The following is an 18,021-nucleotide window of genomic DNA, read 5'->3' on the forward strand; positions in this document are numbered from 1 at the left end:
CCCCCCATTTTTTCTTATAAAAGATTGTATTGACTTACACTGTTTAATCTACTTCGAGTCTCAGTGAGAACAGCGGGCCGTAAATATAGTAAATAAATAGTTAGCATTGTAGCTTTGGAGTGATGCTAGCAGATCAACAAACACGACTGCCCATGTTTAACCCGAAGGGTGAATCAGACCAAAGGTGTGATCCACTCAGTCATGAAAAGTAAGATGGTTGTCAGCATTCCAAGGCGTTGCACATCCTGGGGTGTGCCCTTAAGGTGACACAGTGTTTTGAGAGGGAAGCATCAGCTGCGCTGCGTTAATTGCACTCCCTTGTGGCCTGGTGCACAGGGAGGGCAGGAGCAGGTGGGCCCAGGGGAAAAGGGCTACCTTGCCACATCGCCAGGTAGGCTTGTAAGGGAACAGACCAGGAAGGTTTTCAGATGCCTTTATGGATTTGAGCAAGGCATGAGAGAACAAGCACTATTGACTATTAATGCCCCCCCCCTTCCCCGTTGCTTGAAAGTCCTGGCACAAAAGCAAGAAACGAGTCCTTGAGCAGAGGTGGACAGCGTGGCAAAGGCCTCCTTTCCGTGCACAATTTAATCAAGACTGCGGCAAAGGCCTTTCGCTCCTGCCCGTGTGTACAGCTGATGCTCTGTCAGCTTTCTAATTTTTTCTGTCCCCTGTGCCTTGGGTGCAAAAGGAGCAAGCTCTGGCCAAAGCCATTTGCTGTTCAGAAAGAGGTGACAAAGAGCACTCGTCTGCCTGTGTCGGGGCGTGGGGGGGGGCGTGGGTGGCTTTTCAGGGGCTCGCACTAGTAGCTGTAGCTCCCACCTCCCGCAGGAATTCTCTATATCAGCCTCCTACTTTTGCTCATGTAATTATAGAGTTGGTGTAAAGGCTTATCTATTAATTAGTAAAGGCCCAGTTTGAATCTTCCCTCTACCAAACTAGCACCAGGCATGCCATTTTCCTTTAGCTTCACCTGCACCCCACCACCTGCAGTACGTTTAATATTCATTTTACCTTATTCCCCACCTTTCTTTTCAATAGGGACCCAAGGTAGCTTACGTTGCTCTCCTCCATTTTACCTTCACAAAAACCCTATGAGGTATGCTAGGCTGAGCGTGCGTGACGGGCACAATGTCATCAAGCAAGCTTTCACGGCCGAGTGGGGATTCGAACCTGAGCCTCACAGAGCCTAGTCTGACTCGCTAACTGCTACCCTGCGCTGGCTCACAACACTAACCTGTCTTAGAGAGTGGCTGTAAGCGGTATACAAATCAGTGCCGAGGTTGATGGCTTTAATGGAAAAGGATCTTGGGGAACAAGGGGCAGAGAGGGCCCAAACTTGACGTGGAGAAGGCCTCGGTGAAAAGGAGGGCTGGGTAAAAATTGTAATAGTGACAGGGACTGGTTACTGACAAGACTTAACTACTAAGGAAGTTTTGAATCACTGATTGCTACCAGTATTAATAGAGGCGGTGGGGTGGGGGGAACAGGGGCACACACTACAGCCCTTCTGCAAAATTATAAGCAGCCGTTCCTACAGCAGAACTAATAAACTGGAACTCTAGTTCTGTAATGTTGAGGCATGGCCACCCGTCACAATTTATGAGCGTGCATTTTCACAAATGGTACAAGCGTTGCCACAAAACCTTTGAAGGGGGATGCCAGAGTGCCTTAATGGGATGCTATTCAAGAACACACAACTGTTTTCAGGTGATGGGCAAGGGGAGCAAGGGTAGAAAGAACCTCTCTTGCTTCCCTGAATATCAGCATTTCCAAACCTATAAAACACACGCAAAGAATAGCTTCTCCTGTGTTGGCATCTTAGAGAAGGGAAAATTACAAGACAGAAATTGGGCCCCCTTCTTTCCGATAACAAGCCAGTTAAAAATACACTAGTCCAGAGCCGTTCACACAGACCCAAATATTCCAAAGTGCAGTTTGGGAATATTTCAGCATCCCAATCTTAAGTGCAGGACAGGTAGAAAAGAGGCAGAAACATGGGAGGCTTGGATATAGAGAGCATCCATTAAAAGATGTGTCATTCTACCATTCAGAGTATCCCGTTTGTGTCTCAAACTTTAACCCAGCAGGTTTCAAGTTCCAACCTTCAGACTTTAACAAAGTTTAGTAGAGATAATGGATTTCCCCCCAAGCTTTCAAAAGATATTCTGGCTATGAGTGAGACAATGTCTAGGAGTATGGCATGCAAATTCCAAGGCACTTTTTTTCTTAAAGTTGTTTATACATCCTGGTAATTCATCTCTGTGACAAGCCAGTTCCCAATATTCTGTCACACTGGGGTGTGACCAAAAAGCAGAACCCAAAGTAGGGCTAAGTTTCTAGTGGTTTTATTATAAAGAGTAAATAAACTGCAATCTGGGATGCAGTTGAGAGTGACAAAAACTCGATTTTATAAAGGGAGGAATAGGTTTGCAGTTTTAGAGTAAAAAAATAGAATCGGGTTCAGTGCGCTGACTATTGCACATATTATATGCTGTTTTATTATATTGTCTTCCAATGTTGTAATCCAGTGTTATTGCATTGTTTACGTGTGCTGTAGTGTTTTTATTGCAGATTGCATTTTTTAAAAAATACTGTAATCCACCTTGAGTATCAGCAGGAAATGCAGACTATAGATTAAGTACTTTGTGGGTGGTACTGACTGCCTGCAGTGAAGGAAGTATTACCTCTGTTTCAGCAGGTCAGGAAACCAGACAGCGACTTAGCCTTTCCTTTTACGAAGTGTCCTTTCTCCTTTCCCTTTTTAACATCTCTGAAGGCTTCTTAAGGTACCTTCTTGTTTAGTAAGAAAAGACAGGGGTGTTTGGCATATTAAAAGACTATCTCTTTTAGGCAGCTTATTGACAAGTACACTTATGTCCATATTGTTTTGAATTTTATTTGCTTCGAGAGGTATTCTTTTGGCTGGAAAGCAAGATTACAATATGGTGAAATAAAATGAGCAAGATAAGCGTGGGCAGACTGGCTTGTGGAGCACTTTTGTGGGTTGCTAACTTTTGTAGATTTGCATTTCCAGGGCTGCAGAAGGGCGTTCTGGTTTGGGGTGGTCCACAGCTACCCAACCGATGGAGGAAGGGAGGTAGAAGACTAGAGAGAAGCGAAAAGAGCAAACTGTTTTCTATCTTGTTTTTCTGCAACATCTGAACCAGATTGTTCTCTCCCCCACTGTCACACCAATTCAACTATCATTTTGCTTGCAAATCTACAAAAGTCAAGAAAAAATCATAAACTTGCTTGCTTTACACCAGTGCCTGTTGGAGCTACTTGAGGCTTAAAGGGCACAGCAAAACTTTAGTAAAGTCTCCCCCTTTCTTGAAGGAAATCCGTTTCCACCCCAGGAGACCAGGCAAATGGTTGTTTGCAAAGGTTGATGTGAGAAATCTGGCCAATTCCATCCAATCAGTAACTTGGGTAATAGCATCATGCAGGTTCTTCCTTGGGACAATAGAATCGGAACCCACAAAACGCAAGACAGTTCTAAAGTATATGGCAAAAGAGGGTAAAGCAGTGTTTCTCAAACAGGGCAGGCAACCTCGAAATCACAACATAGCTAACTAATAATCCGATTTCCCAGCAGCCTGCCCTCTTTGCCAAGTCATTCCTGGCCTGGGGATGAGATCTGCTTTCTGGTCAATGATCGTGCTTCTCTGTGCCAATGAGGTATCATATAGCCTGCACCAAGGAATTCTGGTGCGTCCATGCTATTTCCGGAAGATGGTGTTGCACAGAGAGATGGGGTATCTGTGCTGCATGGGGTCTCCCCTGTGAGGGAGAGAGAGCAGTCAGTGCTCCCAGCATGGTGGGTTGACTTTCCCAAGGATATTACAGAGCCCATCACAGAACACCATACCACTATGCCTCAGCTATGGTTGAAGTGACAGGTAGTCAGATTGGCATAAAGCAAAAGCAATGTAATACCCTTTTATTAGGACCAACTAGGGCTTTTTTTCAGCTGGAATGCGGTGGAACGGAGTTCCGGAACCTCTTAAGAATGGTCACATGGCTGGTGGCCTCGCCCCCTGATCTCCAGACAGAGGGGAGTTTAGATTGCCCTCTGCGCCACAGCGCAGAGGGCAATCTAAACTCCCCTCTTGTCTGGAGATCAGGGGGCGGGGCCACCAGCCATGTGACCATTTTCTCCGAGGGCAACCCACTGAGTTCCACCACCCCTTTTCCCAGAAAAAAAGCCCTGGGACCAACCCAAACAACACAACCGAATGTACAAGCTTGAGATTGGCCCTTTGACTGCTCAAAAAAGATCTGGTCGATTGACTGGCCAACTGTTGTCAAGTATTTTATTTTTAATAAACTTTATTCAACAACAGATGCTTTGTCCATCAACAGATTTGACGCTTGCACTAGTTACAAAATTGAACTTACTGTTTCGCTGTAAGTTTTTAAAAAACGTAATGGATTTTTATAACAAGATTGCAATTGAAGTGAATGCATCCTGTTCATGGAACCATTCACAAAAAGATTCGGCTTTTATGCAGGAACGTTAGGGATGGCCAACCGTTAAATTTAAAAAAAAAAAACGAAATTAAAGCAGACATAGAAGTAAGATAATAGCCATTTTTTAAAGCTGTGTTGCTATGATGGAAGCAACTGTGTTCTTACTGTTTGAAGGGACCTGTGGTTATAGGAGGTGGCTAACTGCAGATGCTTTGCTATGCTACTGGGCCCACCTCAGCTTTGCAGGCCTTAGAACTGCTGTAGCACAGGGGTTAAGCGGTTCGGCTGCAAATCAGCACTCTACTGGTTGGAATCCTACTACTGCCATGAACTCAGTGGGTGGCCTTGGGTCAGCCCACTCCTCTTAGCCAAGCTCCCCAGCTGTATTGTGGGGATAATAACAACACTAACTTACTCACCGCTCTGGGTGGGGCACTAATCTGTCTAGAAGAGTGGTATATAAGCGCAGTTATTAGTTATTTACCAGTTATTTATTTAGTAATACCAGTTATTTATTAGTAAAATTCTTAAAAGTGAGGCTGCTGTCTGTGTCATGGCCTTCTTGACTTTAGGGAACCATGGGAGGCCAACCTAGCCTCAAAAAATTCAGAAAATTGAAAGGCTGTCCCTGTTCATTAGTGAATTTGCACCCTTGCCTAGTGAAGGTGGGGGTGGGAGCTTGCTAAGCTGAGATACAGGACAAACTCCTAAGAGTGACAGGTTCAAATGGATGCTGAAGAGGGAGGGGGGAAAGATGCTCTTTTGAGTGACAAGATCCAGACGAGTTAGCTGTGTTAGTCTGTAGAGTACAGACTAACCCATTTATTTGTAGCATAAGCTTTCGAGAACCACAGCTCTCTTCGTCAGAGGCATGACCAGGGAAGGAAGAGCTAATGTCACTTGAAACATTCAGTCTGTACAGTGAGAAGCATACGGAGAGGGAGTGCCTTATTTTGCCAGCCAACCAGCTATGAAAGCAGATGGATTTCCCAAGAGGAATGTGGCGAACTGACTCTAGAATGAGCTGGAAGGTCAGCATAAAATGGAGAAGCTAGGAGATGAGGTTTGGAATTACACTCTTAGCTTTTTTTTTTTAAGTTCCCAAAACTTTTTGCTTGGTGGTGGCTTGAGGGGCAGGCCAACTTGTCTTTCAACCCCATTTCCACCTGTAAAATGGGAACAATGACCCAATCTGGTAGACACGCTTACAAGAATCCACGAGTCCTATAGTTTGAAAGGAATCAATTCTTAGAAAGTTGCCAGATGTACAGAGTTTAGGATTGCACTAGATCCAGGGGAGCAAGCCGTGTTAGTTTGTAGTTGCAAAATAGTAAAGAATCCAGTCGCACCTTTAAGACTAACCAACTATTGTCGCATAAGCTTTTGAGAACCACAGCGCTCTTCGTCAGATGCAACTAGGATCGCACTGTTAGCTCGCCTGTTTTGAAGGTGCAAGAAAGAAGGCAAGAAACAAGTATTTTTAAGCCCAAAGCACAGCTAGGTCATTCCAAACGCTGATGACACCAGGTAATGATCTCCAAGCTGTTCTCCTAAGCTAGACACAGCCTGAATGCTTATAAAGCCTCGACGGCAAGCACTTAAGTGGTTCATATGTACAGGCATAATTTCCAGCTTGGTAAAGTGGACAGAGTACTAGGTTACACTCTGCCGTGGAAGTTCGCTGGGTGACCTTGGGCCAGTCATTTTCAGCCTTGCGTACCTCATGGGGTGGTTGGGAGGATAAAATGCAGGGGAAGAGAGTGATGTGAGCCACTCTGCGTCCCCGTTGGGTACAAATATCTAAATAAATTGCTGTTTCAATGAATCTCTATTAAATGTGCAAACGGTCCATGCCATGTATGAGGAGGGGAAAGAAATTATCACAAATATGAAGAGTAATTAAAGGAAAACTCCAAAGCAGAAGCTGAACCCTAGCTATTGTAGATCTCACTTGGGATTAAAGCAGAGCATTCTTAGTCTGTTTTGCGGCTTTCAGGCTAGGGAGGGGGCTGGAGGACATCACAGCACCATCTGGTGAGCTCAGAAGGGCAGCAGTTATTGGGGGTCACACACATGCGTGACCCACTCCAGAGGAAGCGAGAATTATATCCCCTCTACTACCAAGAGCTGTCTAGATGTCTGGAAAAAGAGTGGATAGGAGACACACCCAATGCATACTGCACCGGCCGGAGGAGAAAGACAAGATGTTGGCCTTCTGCCTACTTGGCTGAAATCTACACAGCCATCTTGACAAGCTGTGCCGCTTTGGCAAGTGTGAGCACCCCACTTTTTCAGAAGTATTGCTTCAGAGCGGCCGAGCAGCCGATCATTTAAATAATTGGAGTCTTTGAGAGGCTGTTGACAGAGATCAGATCTTACACAATTGGCTGATCCTGTTTTTCCCCCACCCCTCCCTTCCTCTCCTTTTCCTGTGGCATCTTGTCTGATCTAGATTTTACGTACTCTGGACTGCAGCTAAATGTTTCATGCTACTTTCTCTGCAAAGTAGAGCAGCCTCCCTCCAGTCATCGAAGAATCCTAGTATTTTATGAGAAAGCAGAATTCAATGAATTAGACATGGATGAGACAGAGAGAGCTGTATTTAAAAAAAAAATTAAAATATTGATTTAGGGAAGCTTGATGTGAGATTCAAATACGGGAACATGGATCCAGAGGAGTTAGCCGTGTTAGTCTGTTGTTGCAAAATAGTTCAATAGCACTTTTTAAGACTAACCAACTTTATTGTAGCATAAGCTTTCGAGAACCACAGCTCTCTTCATCAGATCCAGAGGAGTTAGCTGTGTTAGTCTGTAGTAACACGGGGCTGCCAGATGTTGGGATCCAGCTCCCTGCCCTGGATGGGACACCACTGGCAACTTTGCCAGTGGTGAAGAGTCTGGGCGTGCTCCTGGATGCCTCCCTGTCGATGGAGGCCCAGGTCACGGCGGTTGCCAAGTCTGCATTTTGCCATCTCCGTCAGATCAGACAACTTGCCCCTTACCTGACGCCCCAAGACCTGGCTACAGTGACCCATGCAATGGTCACCTCCAGGCTAGATTACTGTAACTCACTCTACACTGGGCTACCCCTGGGCCTGATCCGGAAACTACAACTGGTCCAGAATGCTGCGGCACAGGTCCTGACCGGTATATCCTACCAGTCACATATCACACCTGTCCTGCACCAGCTGCACTGCCTTCTGGTTGAATTCCAAATCAGGTTCAAGGTGTTGGTTCTTACCTTTAAAGCCCTGAGCAGGTTGGCACCGGCATATCTTTGGGACTGCCTCTCCCTGTATGTTCCCCGGAGACCGCTTCAATCAGTGGATAAATGTTTACTGGTGGTCCCCGGCCCTAAGGAAGCCCGCCTTGCTTCAACCAGGGCCTTCTCAGTCCTGGCCCCAGCCTGGTGGAACGCTGTCAGTGGAGACCCGGGCCCAGCGGGACATATTATCGTTCCGCCGGGCCTGTAAGGCAGAGCTGTTCCGTCAGGCATTTGGTGATTGAAGGGGGCAGTGCCATGTCGGCCTCCCACCTTTGGGGTGGGGGTGGCAGTTCTCCCCACAATTGCACTTTAATGTACTTGGTTAATTTACTTTATTATTGCTTATTTTATGTTGATTTTAGAATTATTGTTTTCTTGTTATTATTGATTTTAACTGTTGTTCACCACCCAGAGCCCCTGTTGTTCACCACCCAGAGCGGTTTATAAATCGAAATAATAAATAAATAATAAATAGTAGCAAAATAGAAGAGTCCAGTAGCACCTTTAAGACTAACCAACTTTACTGTAGCATAAGCTTTTGAGAACCACAGTTCTCTTCGTCAGATGCATGTGAGAACTGTGATTCTCTTCATCAGATGAATCTGATGAAGAGAGCTGTGGCTCGTGAAAGCTTCTGCTACAATAAAATTGGTTAGTCTTAAAGGTGCTACTGGACTCTTTACAAATATGGAAACAGTGATCTTCCCTCTCAACATCTCTTAAATGTCTGACTCTTCAAATGGCCAGAAAAGGGTATTGGATTTGGAGGTGGGGAGCCAGCCTAAGAATTAACTGCTTGGGCAGAGACAGACAATATACAAACCAAAATCCAGCGATGTCCTTAAGAAATACGAAGGATTTGAGGCTGCATTCCTCTGCACACATTTCTGGGCCTGAGCCTCCCTGAACACAGTGCATCTCCCAGGTAAACACGCCTAAGATTGCGTTGCACACCCTTTGAAATACACAGTCTTCACAACTGGGTTAGAAGGTTTTCTTCAGCTACTTTATGCAGCCCCCCCCCCATGAAGCCTTAAATGCTATAAATGTTGACGTTTTACACACAAAGTTTTTGATGTTTTTTAAAAAAGTCTGCTATAATGCTATTTTTGTCAGCTGCTAAACTTTTAAAATGCTATTATTCTTCATGTGGCTGCTCTATTTTTTACTGGCTTGCTTATTAGACTTTTATAAATTGTGCATTTTAATGTGCAGATTATCTGTATACAGCTTCACAAGATTTTACTGTGAAGCCAGATGGAAATAATTTAAATCTGCAAAAGCGTTCTGCTTGGATCCATTCTCCAGTCTTCTTTTCCCCTTTCATCCTTGTTTCCTGCGACTGTCCCTCACCTGTCACTGTAAGCTACTTGGGGCAGGGACCCTCTTTAATCAGGCTATTCTGAAATGCCAAGCACAGAGGATGGTACTGTGTTCTACAGCTGTGTGATGAGCAGCAGCATGGTTAAAGGCAAATCTGGATTCTACCATTATTATTTTAGCATCTTGGGGAAGGGAAGGTGACTGAAGGGAACCTCCGCATCCAGAGGCAGTATACCTCTGAATCCCAGTGCCAGGAGGCAACATTAGGGGAAAGCCTTGGCCTCTTTGCTCTGTTGTTGTTCCTCTAGTCTAACTGGTTGGCCACTGTGTGAGACACGATTCTAAACTGGATGGGCCACTGGTCTAATCCAGGATGACTCTTACGTTCTTAAGGGTTTTCAGTGGCTCCCAAAACCTGACTGCAAAAGTAGGCTGAATACAGAAATTCTCATTCTCAAGGAATAATTTCATGACAGAAGGCTGACCATACTTGCCATCACCACACCAAAGCATTGGGCAGTAGTAGATGGTGGTGACCAAGGTAAGGTTGTGGTCAGTGGGGAGCACACAAGACACTGTTAATGGCGCCAAATGCCTGAAATGAGAATTTACATCTATCGCCTTTCCAACCAAAATTGTAGGGGTGCATTTGTTATCTGACCCCCACACTTCCAGTTCCTTTGCAAGGGATTGGTCTCTAGTTCCAGATCTCCTGTGTGCTTTTAATTATACAAAGGAGGAGGAGGAGAGGTATGGGTAAAGGTATGCTTTGCAAACATTTTCTTCTATCGAATGCAGACAGATAGCCCTCACCTCATCCACCTTGGGAAGCTATGATTGCTAAACGTGCTTGCTGCAGTGTGGGAAAAGTCCAGGGTAATTTCCTGCGAAGAGAGACAAGGCTTGACTTCTATTTTTAAAAACTCTCACGTTGTTGCAACAAACTGTGTGCTTACAGAAAAAGGATCCCCATCCCAACCTACGGTGGTAAAGGAACCTGGGCCTTTGACTTTAAGACCACGTATTGACTTTAAGACCACCATTGACTTTAAGACCACGTATTTTGCCTTGTCCTCTCCCTTTTTCAACATCAAGCCTGATGAAGAGTTCTAGGGAACTCAAAAGCTTCACTGTTTTTGATACTTTGCTCGGTCCTTATAAAAGTGTAATTCCTTTCGGTTCTGAAGCAGTGCAAGAGTCTCAGGAAACTCTTTGTGCATGGAACACTGTTGGACCTTACCAATACTGCAGGAGGATTAGTAGACAATTTATTTACTTCAATTCGATTCCACTTTTCTCACTGAGGCTTGAGGCAGTTTCCAAGGTGCCAAAGCCAGTTAAATTGATACTTTTAAAAAGTTCTAATCTCAAACCCTAAACTCGGAAAGTTAAATCCTGAAAAATTTACTTACTGCACAAATGAACTCATCAGTACTTTTGGTCCAAAGCGAATGCGGTCAGTGGAGCAGTCCTTTTATCTCTTGCGCTGGGGTTTTTGGGTCAAAAGCGGCTGCGCAATTTAGTTAAGATGGGTGATATTATGGTCCCTTTTGACGTTGCCCAAGTCAGCACAGGATCCACAGTAGTTTACCTCTGTGACATCAGATCGCTACAGTTCCTTCCTATGCCAAAAGTTTCCAGGAGAAATGATGGTACGGCCAGGGGAAGCAGCAGTGTGACCTCCTCCCATTGATGGCTAGGCTCCCTCATTACTATGCTGGGGCAGAGCCATGATTTTAAAGGCAGTGAAAAAAAGGGCCACAGGGGTGTGAATCACCACTGAACACGTCACCAGTTGGCAAGTAAGAGCCTTTTACCGGAAAACGTTGGGAGAGCACTGGTTCCTTTTCCTCCTTCATACCACAAATGACAAGAAGTGGGTCCTTTCCCTCATGGAAAGGTGGGAAAGGATCTAGCGCAGCCTCACACACAGCTATTAAAAGCAAGCACAACTCCAAACCCACAGGCAATTGTTCGATACCAAGTGTATTAGCAGAGAAAATATTATGCTGCTGTAGCAGAGTGGTTAAATGGTTGGGGTGCAAATCAACACGCTGCTGGTTCGAATCCCAACCATTACCATGAGCTCAGCAAGTGGCCTTGGGTAAGCCACTCCTCTCAGCCCCAGCTCTCCAGCTGTATTGTGGGGATAATAACAACACTGACTTTGTTCACAGCTCTGAGTGGGGCACTCATCTGGTCTAGAAGAGTGGTATATAATTGCAGTTGTTGTTGTTACTTCCCATACAGCACGTTTTCCATACAAAGCAGAGCCTTCAGAATAAGGAGATACAGGAATGACACGCAAATCAAATTCCTTGGCTTTGTTGCCCTTCTGAGTGAGCGTGCACAAACACTTGCTGAATAAAATTCAAAGCGGGGCAGTCCTTGTTACTTTAAAAAGCCCTGTCATAGTATCCAAGAGGAAGGAAACTTCTTACTTCCTCCGGCTATTTCAAGAACATAAATCAGTTGTCAAGGGGTAGGTGGCCATTTCAGCTGCAGGAACCAGAATTTGTTTTTCCAGTTCGCAGAGAGCACTGCACAGCAGCTACAGTGTTTTGAAGAGAGGACATGGGAACTGGAGGGCTGGGTGCTGTGCTCTCGGGCAAGCCATGTCAATATCAGTCTAAGCCTACCTCGCAGGGCTGTGTGACGGAAACACAGGCAGCAAATCCCACACACGCTCCTATGGGTCCACTGAACTCAGCAGGAGTTACTTTGCGGTAAATACACACAAGCTTGCCCATATATCTGCTTGTCACAACCAGCACATTGCCACAGGCCACTAAGTAGGAAAGCTTTGTAAAAGCTGTGCCTCCCTCCCCCCCCAACTCCAAACTACAGAAACACATTTTAGGTCACACTCTTTAGGTCACAGATAGGGAAGACAAGTAGAAAGTATTTAGAGATTAGTGGCTTCTGTGGCTAACGTGGAGGACTACTCTAAAACAGGTTCCGAGTTTCTTAGAGGAAGAGACCAACAAATTTGCGGAATTTTTTCTCCCCTGCCCCTCATTACTGCTCAGTGACTGTAAAAGTTTGGGGTTTTGAGATGCATAGGGTTGCAAAACATCATCCATAATAGCAAAGATTGTCCTCTGGCAAAATTATCTAGTAAGTGGCAGCATGTGCTCATTAATTATACCTGAATTACAGGTATTTATTTACTTAATTTACACTCCCATCTCCCTCTCTGATGGGGATTCAAAGCAGCTTGTATCATTCTTCTCTCTGCCATTTTATCCTCGGAATAGTTCTGTGAATTAGGTTTAGGCTGAGAGTGTGCAATTCACTCAAGGTTACCCAGCAAGCTTCCATAGCAGTGTGGGGATTCAAACGTGGGTCTCCCAGACCAACATGGCTACCGACCTGAAACTCACTGCGACACAGATAAGGCTGAGTGTGTTCGACTGACTCAAGGTCACCCAGCAAGCTTCCATGGCAGAGCCGGGATTCAAACCTGGGTCTCCCAGATCCTAGTCTGATATCCTCCTTCCAAATTCTTTTTAACCCAACGAGACAAGCAGGACAGCCATGCTGAGCAGACGAGATTGCTCAGTTTTTCAGTGCTGTATATTGGTTAAGAGTGTGGGACTAGCACCTGGGAGACCCAGGTTCGAATCCTTGCTCTGCCATGGAAGCTCACTGGGTGATCTTGGGCCAGTCACAAACTCTCACCCTGACCTATCTCACAGGGATGTTGAGAGGATAAAAATGGAAGGAAGGAGAATGGTGTAAGCTGTTTTGGGTCCCCACTGAGGAGAACATGTGAGAATTAATTTTTATTTTATTTTTAACTCATTCATACCTCGCCTTTCTCCCCAGTGGGGACTCAGAGCAGCTTACATCATTCTCCTCTCCTTCCTCCCAACAAACTCTGAGACACAACAGCAGGATCTGAGTCCAGTAGCACTTCAGTGACGAACAAGATTTTCAGAGTCTAAGCTTTGGAGAGTAAAAGCTCCCTTTAACAAAGAGCTTTTGCCTCGCGGAAGCTTCTACTCTGAAAATCTTGTTCGTCTCTAAGGTGCTACCGGACTCGGATCTTGCTGTTCTACTGCAGATCAACATGGCTAACTACCTGCAACTAACCGTGAGGCAGATAAGGCTGAGAGTGCCTGGTCCAAGGTCATCCAGTGAGCTTCCACGGCATTAGTGGGGAAATTGAACCTGGGTCTTCCCGAGCCTGGTCCATCACTCTAGCCACTACACCATACTGGATAAATGAAATTTAAAAAATAAAAATGTCAAGGTCTCCATCTTCAGAGGACTCATTCTACATGGTCTTTGCCAGTGCAGGCACCTCACACACTGCAGAGGATTATGAAGGGCACAGCTGGTTTTAGAACTGCAACTTTCAAATACCTGTCCCTAGACAAGAGTTTTCTTCTGCACTTTGCATCATCACCTGTAGACCCTGTTCATCTCTCTCACGTATATGCGTGCCACAGCCATATTTCATCATATCAAAAAGTAATACAACGCCCTGGATATGTTCTCAAGCAACAGATGAAAGGTTGGGGGCAGGGGGAGAAGACAGGCAACTTCAAAACAAAACTGTGTTGTATTAATTTTGTGTAGCTTGGTTTGCTTTCCAACAGTGGTTCTCAAATGGCATTAGACTTGCTGAAAGGTGCTGAAGGTTACAGAGGCAAAAGAATAGAATTTCTAATGTGGTTGGAGAAGAAAAAATCCTTTTCCTGTTCATAAGTATATAGAGATGACCACTTTGAGCACGTTATTCTTTTTACATCAACTTCTTTGTAAGCCCATTCAAAGTGTAGAACAGCTGCCAGGAACATCTGGCTCTGCAGATATGCTCACGGTGTAGCACTGTGACACCTACCCATGAATGGCCAACAGCCCGTATTCCTAAGGTCACTTGCCTCCTACAACATTCCTTGTGACACCCTTCCAAAAGGTATCTGGAGCCCACATTTGTCCGTGCATTTTCAGCATCCACCTCTCATATTCTGTCCTTAGACAAGTTCCTGATAACAGTCTTGTTCCTTTATCCTTGTGAACAGTAAAACACTTTATTTGAAAGCAGTCTCTGGTGCAACTGCACTCCCCTAAAGCCCCTTTAGAGCATTCGTTTAGTCACCTCTTGCCCGCATACTGTTGTGTTGGCCCTCCAATGATGGGCCAAGATGCCAAGGTGTGCTTTGGCTACCACATACAAATTTGTGGGTGTACGGGAAACTATGTTTAGGGCTACCACATGTTCTCAAGTGCCCTTCACCATTTCTGGCCTGCATTCCCTCGAGCCATCAGTGCCCTGGCATTATGCACCTTGGCACAGATACACACATCCCACACCAGATTTGTGCAGTCTCCGAAATGCACTGTCTTCAATACCATGAACACTGTATAATTCCCAGCAAAAACACAGGAAAATATTTCTTAAAGGTCCTTAACCAATGGCACCCCCTACCACCAGTTAGCTACCGTATTTCCCAATTACTACTTCTCACAATGTCTGTAGTATGGCTGTTTCCCTCAACCCAAGCATACAGCAAGTATGCCAGCCTTATCTCGCAACAGCTGCCCTTCATGTTCAGGTGTGCTAAATCTATTATAGTCACCTCTTTGTACCACCAGAAGGACCCTGCCCCGGCCACTCCCTCCACTCTGGGCAAGCTACTTCCGCAGGGGCTTTCTCCCTGCCTTCTAGTGCCGAAGATGCTCTCCATTCATCAGCTTATTTTTGTGCTCCCAATCCGACTGTTTGCTAGCACTGTCTGTGCCCAGAAGCAACTTGAAGACAAACCAGATTTCCAGGATATGAGTCTTTAAGAGTCAAAGCTCCCTTCTCTCCTCTGGAATGCTCCCCTGGAAATCTAGTTGGTCTTTAAGGTACTACTAGACCCAAACTTGCTCTTCTACTATAGACAACACAGCTACCCACCTGAAATTGTCTGTGCCAACAGTCTTGGTGAACCTGATTTCATCGCCACAGATGGACTAAAGTTCCCTTTGCCAATGGCCTCCATAAAAGCGCTTCACTTGCTGAGGGCACCCCCACCCTCTCTCCCAGTAAGCACTTCCCCAGCCCCACAGAGGTCTCTAGGCAGCTCCAATGATCCCATCCTCCCCATGTCTTCTTTCTAGGCGGTCTTTCTCAGCAATACCTAAGCCAGTGCATTTCTAGAGCATCCTGCCAGCAACCTCTCCACCCTCCATTTTCTTACTCCAATCCATCCTGTTCAGCAGTACCCTTTCCAATAAAGCAGTGTGGTGTAGAGACCAGAGTACAGGGCCAGACCAATCTGTTCCTTGAGTGACTTGAAGCCAGTAGCTTTGATTCGCAAAAGCTCTTATCTACATTGTCTTGAAGCTGCTACAGGACTTCTACTGCAGGCCAATACGGCTACCCACCTGAAGCTGAAGCCAGTCAACTTCTCTTACCTTAGCCTTCCCTGCATGGTTGTTGGGAGACCAAAAATGAGGAAGATGGAGACACATAATGACACTTAGGTTGCCTCCTGTGCTTTTGCCTCCGAATAACAATACGCTTGATGACCTGTTCCAGGCAGGTAGCCCAGTTGGTCTGCAGCTGAAGAACAAGACTAAGACCAACTAGATTTCCAAGTTGGGAAAGGGAGCTAGGACTCTTGAAAGATCATTCCTTGGAAACCTACTTAGTCTTTAAGGTGCTTTTTGACCCATATCTTGCTCCTTGATGACCCCCGAATCCCCTCCCCGTCCCTCCTCTATTGACCCTGCTCAAGCAACACATAAGCCCTTTTTTTTTTTTTAAACCCACCACTGTCAACCCACAGAAGAGCTGGCAGCCCGCCCCCGTCGCCTTCAGCAACCACTCCCTTTCTATCCCTGCATTTGGGGCAGGGTTCTCTCTCTCTCTCTCTCTCCGCACCCCTCACAAGACCAAACTTTCCAAGCCCAGCAGGGAAAGAAGCACAACTTCTCTACTTGCCTCAGAATTTAAGGGGGGGAGTGTAGCAGGCCTCTCCCCCCTCAGGAATACCCCCCCACACACACACACGCAATGAAGCCTCACCCCCCTTCCATGCCACGTGACCCGCTCATGTGATGACCCCCCCCCAGGGGCGATGTCGGCCCCGAGCGCCCCCCTCCCCCGGCCTCTCACCTGCCCTCAGCGCCGTCCCGTCCTCCTCCTCCTCCTCCTGCCCGGGGCCGGCGCCTGCCTGTGGCTCGGCCGGGCTTCCTGGGGTGGGGGAGGGGAGGCGGCTCCCTCAGGTGGCCACTGACAAGAGGAGGAGGGTGGGGGAGGGGCGAAAGGCGGCCGGGACTGGGCGGGGGCTCCCTGTGCCGCATCCCGCCTTCCCCTTTACGCGTGCGCACTTTGTGAAACTGAGGCGAGGGGAGTTGCTCGGGAGATGCCATGAACAAGGGATCGCTTCCCCTCGCCCGGGGCCGCTCTCGGTCTTGACGCATGCGCGCTTGTCTAGGAGGCCGACTCTTTCGGAAGCGGCCCTCGCCCCGTGCTTCCCTTCCGGTCGAAGTCCGATTGGACAACGGATATATCATAGAAATGGGGAATGGCTAGGCCGGCGCGTGACGAGAGCGACGGATCTCTATGGTGTCAACCGGCCGTCGTTTAATTGGAAGGGTGGGCGATGAGGGCTGGGACAGCCCTTCGGTGGACGGGAGTGGCGACGCTCTAGCGTTCACTCTATCAGCTCTACTTCAGCTTCCGGTACAGGAGAGTCCACCGACTGGGCGAAAGGGGAAGTTCCGCTTTCCGCTGGGAGGAAACCCGGACCGTCAATCAAGGTGTCCGGCCAATCAGGAGCCAGTTGTAGACTTTCCCGCCCTTCGCCGCCGCAGAAGTGCCAGATTCGAAAGGTCTTTCCCCGCCCTCTAGAGGTGGTTGCAGGGCGCTCATAGCAACGCTGCTCGGGTGATGCCGAGCGCTAGGACGACGCGGTAGTTTCTAATGGGTTGCCAGCTTCCAGGTGGAGGCCTTCAACATCTCCTGGAATTACAACTGTGGGTTGCCAACTCAGGGTTTTTGGAAATTCCTGGAGATTTGGGGATGGAGGATGGGGAGGGAAAGGTTTAGGGAGTATGCTGCCATGGGTGCCATCCTCCAAACCAGCAACTTACTCCAGGCAAAATGATCGCTGGAGTCTGACGATCAGTTGTATCTCCCAGAGGTCGCCAGACCCCACCTGTAGATTGTTAACCCTACCAGGAGGCAGATCGACTCCCCTGGAGAAAATGGCTTCTTTGGAGGGTGGACTCCATGGCATTGTACTTCAGCCTCCCTAAACCACATTCTCCCCAAGATTTACCCCCCTAAATCTCCAAGAATTTCCCAATAACGGGCAGTCCTAGGTTCCAGTTGGTCTGATGTAGCCATTTGTATTTTAAATAAAAAAACCCTGTACAAGCCTGTGGCACACTCCTCACGTGTCTGGACAAGTACAAGCGTTCCCACCCAAGTCATCCTTTTGCCAGCACTTAAAATCTCCAGCAGCAACCATGGTGGCTATCCAGGGTATGAAGCAGAGGTCAAATCACAGGGTCAAATAGCCAATCAGATTTGGCATTGTAACAGCATCACTGAGGAAAAATAAACCTAGCTCAGATTACAGACGGTACTTTCTGTATTGCATTGTCCTCACTATGGATAGGGAGTAGAATAGACTGAAGGGCTGTGGGTCTGTGAGAGAGAATCTGTTTGGCCTGCAGAAGGTTCCAAGCTGGATCCCTGTCACCTTCAGTTAAGAGGACCAGGTAGTAGATCATTTGAAGACAACCACCTGTACAGAGGCTTCCCATTTTCGCTGCATGGCTGTCAGTGGTCTGGTGGGCTTCCAGCTGGTCAGCATCTGTGATAGTAGGTGACCACTGTTGTATCTGCTGCAGCTGAATTCATAGCTCCAAAGATGGAGAATTATTACCGTCTGTCACAGCTCTTTCAAGTCACTGCTCCAGTTATTCATGTGGACCACCCAGAACACAGGAATG

The 18,021-nt window shown here is 46.8% G+C and overlaps 1 protein-coding gene across 1 annotated transcript in view; it reads right to left on the minus strand.

Moving 5' to 3' along the window:
- Positions 1 to 16,292, minus strand: part of GATAD2A (GATA zinc finger domain containing 2A) — a 71,242-nt gene extending 54,950 nt beyond the window's left edge. Inside the window, exon 1 of the mRNA XM_054981017.1 lies at positions 16,175 to 16,292. The gene's annotated coding sequence lies outside the window, so the exon portion shown is untranslated. The remainder of the gene's footprint in view (positions 1 to 16,174) is intronic.
- Between the last annotated feature and the right edge of the window lie 1,729 nt (positions 16,293 to 18,021).

Source organism: Eublepharis macularius, chromosome 5, assembly GCF_028583425.1.
Source record: "Eublepharis macularius isolate TG4126 chromosome 5, MPM_Emac_v1.0, whole genome shotgun sequence".
Taxonomy (NCBI): Eukaryota; Metazoa; Chordata; class Lepidosauria; order Squamata; family Eublepharidae; genus Eublepharis; species Eublepharis macularius.